Below are 5,338 nucleotides of genomic sequence, written 5' to 3' on the forward strand. Positions count from 1 at the left end.
TCTTCCCAGAAAACTGGATTAAAAATAATCATGTCTGTAAAATTACTAGGAAAAAAAAAAAAAAAAAAGAAACAGCTGACCTCAGTTCATCTTTCCATTTTGAGGAGAAAAAGAGCCTGGAACAGTTCTAAGACATGCATTTCTATTCACAAAAGGTCTCAATGTAACATCTGCACCAGTGTCCAATCTGGATTTTCAAGTGAAATCAGCTTTGTGGGTCTGTTTGTGCACTCACAGTATTGGCAAATGAAGGCAGTATCACGTAACCCAGAGCCATACACTTTTCCCTAGTTGCCCTAATTGTGTTCTGCTATTAAATGATCATCATGCAAATGCTGAAAGGGGAAGAACTTGCATGGTAATGGAAATCCTCTCTGTTCCTGTAATCTATTTATTGAGGCTTTTCCAATTATTTTTATATTAAAATAAAAAAGAGTAAGAAATATGAGTACAAAGAAACTACAGAGAAAAGGCATTTGTGATTGGATTAGTGAATCCAGAACAAAATCATCAATAGATGTCTTTATTATTAAAATAGAGTAGCAATTTTGGCTGAATGATTAGCCAAAATTTCAAAGCCTTGCAGAGTTGTTTCTATTAGCATAAGAAATCAGCAGCGTAAGTCAATTGTACTCTTGGCATAATCTTAAAATAATCTTGTTTACTTACCCCCCCAAAAAGGGAGGAAAAATTTCACCCAAGGCCCATTTTCCTGAATGCAATAAAAGCAAAAGCATCAGTAAAGACTGTTATTCTCCTTCAGGAATTCCCAGATCTGCCACCCTAGAGGGCTCAACGTCCAAGCCCTGCTGGCTGGCTGCTCCCTCTCTGCAGCATACGGCCAAGTCTTCCTATAAGACTCCTGCACTCTCACTAACAGGCTTCAGCCAAGAACCCCTGTGTTTGTAGCAATGAGTTGCCCGTGCCATTGCCTAAGCTCTGATACACCATAGTTCTTTGTGGCACTGGCCCTCCACCAGAAGGGACCCAATAATTCCCCAGGAAGTCTGAAGGACATCACAGGCTTACCCGCATCTGCAGCGTGGGGAAGTGGGGAGGACCAGAGGCCACTCAGCAAGCCGTCTTCAGCAATTTTTAGCTTGAGAAGGATACAGAAGATGCCAACAGCAGAGCTGATTCACTGCAGGCTTTGTCTGGGTAAATATCAAGTCCTTCCCTCCTGGGAGAGGTGTCCAGGTTTGCTTGTCCCATAGCACTTCAGCCATGGCACCAGACCAAGCATTCCACCTGGGAGCTGGGAATGTCTCTGTGTTCATAGTGGATCTGCTATATTTTACATTAAAATCTCCAGTCAGCTGATGTTGTCTCTCTATTCTTTCAAGGATCCTTTTCCTCATGTCTTGCATTGCTTCAGTGACGTCTCCCAGTCGATGTTTGCTAATTTTTTATTTCTAATAACAAGAATAAGGCATAAGATTTATTCAGGCTCTGTCTCTTAACTTGCCTCCTTCCCATTTATTTATTTTTTCTTTCTTTTTCCTGAAATAAGATCACCACATAAAATTTCTTCTGCTGCAGCACAGCAATTGGGTGTAACCTTTTACTCTGATTTGTCATTTCATTCCCATATTAACTGTGTTGTGAAGACCTGTCAATTCCATTTATTGAACATCTTTAAAATCTGTGCTTGGTTAATGACTGAGGCAACTAAAACTCTGGTGCATGCCTTGGTTCTTTCTCAGCTTGAATATTTAAATGGGTTTCTTGCTGGTCTTAGTGCATTTATTCTATCTAAATTGCAATCTGTGCAGTCATTCGCCTGGCCTGATTTCTTTTTTTTTTTTCTTTTGCATGCTTCACATTCTCCTCATGAAACTCTGTTACTTGCATCACTCCTGTTTTATTATTCTTATTTTGCATATTCCATTTAAGATTTTGATACAGGTCTTGTTTTATTAAAACCATTTTCTTATAGAGTCTGGGGAGGAGGCTGTTGTATGAGGACAAGGTCAGGGTCTTGTCCTCATACAACAGGGGACACCCTTGTCCCCTGACCTGATCTAAGGTTTGTCTGTCACTTCTCATACTGTCCTGACAGTTACCCAAAGATTTCATCTAAGAACAGAAGTTAGAGGGGTAAGCCACTGCACATGATTTGTCCCTTGCAACAAGATGTGTGTGACCTGACATAGTCCATGGAAGTGTAGCTTAACATTTCAAACATGCCCAGAGATAACAGCAGGTGCTACCAAGTAAGTGTCTGATGAATGCTGCAGAATGCGTACTGGGAAGTCCTGTTGCTGGTACAAATCTGGTGCATCTTTATTTCCTGCTCCACTCTTCTTACAAAGTCATTCTTTGTGATAGATATATTAAACCATATCTCCCCATTACAACAGCAGTACTTTTCCATCACCTTTAATTATGTCAGATGCAGCATGCAGCTCAAGCTCACCTCCATTTACCTGATGCATTACTGTCATTTTGAAGGGCAGATGTTCTTACATCCCATGCTTCAACAAGCTCAGCTCTTTTCTATTGCTTTACAGAGACATGGCTCCAACAAGAGGTGCCACTTGTGTGTGACACACTGACTGGATCTGTACTCCACATGGCCACACGCACAGATGCTTCTATTAAACTACTGCAGTTTGTCACCATTCTGCTTCAACACATCCACTGTACATTGGTTTTACGGCTCTACTTGGGATTGCTATTGCAATATTCTGGAGTATTTACCCGTTTTTTTGTAAGGGAAATGCTCATCATGTACTGCTATCTGGAGACCAGCAATTCCAGTTCATAAGCTTTCAAACTTGTTTTCATTCTGTAATGGAGTGAAAAGCCCATCTTTTGAGAGGCTTCACAGACTCATATTTTGCAAAATTCTTGACTTGCAGAATAAAAAACCCTCCAGACTCTGGCTTGGAAAATTGCAGATTTTTACACCCTTGAGAGACAAGGAGTCTTGGCCCTCAAAAGGGCTCTTCTTCACACCTTCCTTCAAATGGGCACTCCTTGGTGAAGTATTTCTGGGAGAAGGAAAAAGGACATTTGATGAAAATCCAAACAAGATCTAGCCAGCTCTCCTCATGGTCTTTACGCTGAATCTTCACAATGCCCTTCAAAATATGTTTACCACATGGTGTGCTTTTCAGCTTCCTTGTTTGCTCTCCACCACAAGCAACTGGTAAATCAGGCAATAGTAGAAGGCACAGAAGCATCCTAAATCTTGAAGAGACATGATAAAAATTTTAAAGCAGCTCCTACCTCCCCAGCCCAGCAGAAAGTGTGATGCGGAATGCATGGTTGCTCTGGTAATGTCACACCGTCCCTCTAGCAACTGTAGCGGCAAGGTGTCAGCACAGCATGCCTCGGTGGCTTCACCATCCTCAGATGCAGAGAGGGAGATGACAATATTATCTCCAGTAATTCTCACCTCTCCTGGCACAAGGGCCCTCTGGGGGTACACACGGCTCAAAGGCTGGCCTTTCACTTCTTCCTACAAGAGCAAAGGAAATATTTTTTTTCTCAGACCTCTAAAGAAAGTTTACACCTTTATTTCTGAAACACCAAGGAAGGAAGGCTTTAAATAATACATTTCCAGCGTGCTTGTGTGCAAGTGTCAGGAATGTATGAACTCATTTGAACCACAGTGTTGGAAAAGTGGTATTCAAACAGCACACCTGAAGTCAGCTGTGAAACCACTCTGCTGCTACAAAAAAGCCACTGAAGAGCATGAAAGGTGCCATGGGAAAGAAATCACCACCACCGACAGCTCCTGATCACAGTGCTGAAGCTCCAGTACCCAGTGAGAGACACAACCCCTGGCAGAGGGAGAGAGGCAACAGCTACCTTCTCCTTACTCCTTCTTGAAAAAGAAGAAGAAAACAGTTTGTTTAAAAGAAACAAGACCACAGCAGCCCTTTGACCAGTCATTGGCAAGCAATAATTATAGGTAATGTATTTTGATGAATTTGAAGAGAAAGTGATTAGGACAACACACTGAGAAGAGTCATCAATTTTGCAATAGAATTGTTATATTTGCAGTAATGAACTGAAGAAGACTACCTACAATATTTTTCTTTTTTACCTATTGCAAATGAAAGATACAGTGTTGTGAGTCTAGGCACAGACTGAGAAGAAAGATGAGAGATTAGTGAAGTTAGTGTTACACCTTATAGATGGGAAACAGGCTTTCTCACATGACCACATGGAAGGAAACAAGATCCCTCACAATAAATGCTTCCAGGCTAGAACCTGAAGCTTATGTTTTCATAAGTCCTTGGGACTTCATAACCTGTTCAGTCATCAGAGAAGACAATTAAATGAGCAAACATCCTTTCTCATTGTTCTCAGTGGGAATTCTTGGTGCTAACCATTCTGACATGATACCCTTAATATGCTGATCAGAGCATTTACACTCTATGGGAGTTTTGTCCTATGACTGTGTCTAGCTATAGTGGGCAGGAAACTGAATGAGCTGTAATTGGTTTTATCAACTGGACAGCAGAAACAGACGGATGAAAAAAATCATAGATGATCTTCATCAGAAAACGTCACGCTCAACAGCATTCTGGAACTACATGGAATTCTTGGCGACCATATGTGTCTTTTCCAGACCCACAGGGCAGTACAAGTATAATGTGCTCAAATGTTTGAGGCTGATCCTGTATATTAAAAAAAAAGAATGGAAAATTCAATTCCCTTTCAGAATCTTACTGAGTATACCAGAGTGTCTGCAGCTTGAGCATAATAATGCCAACAAAAGCAACCAGATCTGTTTCCTCCTCACTGAAAGTTAATCTGTTGCTGCACTGAACGTTATCACCACAGAGGGAAAAATTCAGCGTCTGACATTACTCTGGAGTGAGGTTTCTCTATGATTTTCAGAAAAAATCCCACTCTACATAATCAAATGCCTTTCTGTTGAGGCTGAGGTTATTAATACTCTGTTGAGGTTTGCATTTTGCTTTGATTTAAACAATTAAATTAACTTTCTTATATCAGAAGATATCAAATACCTTCACAGCTTCAAAATCCTCCTTACCTTTGTAACATTGCAGATATTTGTTCAGGCAAAAAGACCTGAGGCCTTGGTCTTAGGAACCTTTAAATATGTATGTAACCTGAGAGAGATGAAACACAAACAAAGTTCAGTTTCACATTGTTAGTAGCTGGCTTTTGTTTCTGGCCATTGTACACTTTTCTTAGATGAATACCACCATTTGTTTATGTATGGAATGTCTTTAAAAGAACAATGTTTAAGAGAGTTATTAGAAATAACAGATCTAATTTTTAGTGATGTGATGTTAAGGCAGAAGAATTGTCCTTAGTATCTGAAGAGCACTCAGAACATGTTTACTGGCAATTCTGG

At 40.5% G+C, this 5,338-nt stretch overlaps 2 long non-coding RNA genes across 2 annotated transcripts; both read right to left on the bottom strand.

The window, feature by feature from the left end:
* Positions 1 to 487: 487 nt before the first annotated feature.
* Positions 488 to 2,694, bottom strand: LOC141921028 (uncharacterized). The gene is made up of 2 exons (XR_012622527.1): positions 2,427 to 2,694; positions 488 to 1,412 (listed from the first exon to the last, which is right to left on the bottom strand). It is a non-coding gene; the product is annotated as an uncharacterized LOC141921028 (long non-coding RNA).
* Positions 2,695 to 2,715: 21 nt separating this feature from the next.
* On the bottom strand, positions 2,716 to 5,094 carry LOC141921029 (uncharacterized). The gene is made up of 3 exons (XR_012622528.1): positions 5,012 to 5,094; positions 3,232 to 3,463; positions 2,716 to 2,993 (listed from the first exon to the last, which is right to left on the bottom strand). It is a non-coding gene; the product is annotated as an uncharacterized LOC141921029 (long non-coding RNA).
* Between the last annotated feature and the right edge of the window lie 244 nt (positions 5,095 to 5,338).

The sequence above is a fragment of the Strix aluco genome, chromosome 3 (assembly GCF_031877795.1).
Source record: "Strix aluco isolate bStrAlu1 chromosome 3, bStrAlu1.hap1, whole genome shotgun sequence".
NCBI classification, from domain to species: Eukaryota; Metazoa; Chordata; class Aves; order Strigiformes; family Strigidae; genus Strix; species Strix aluco.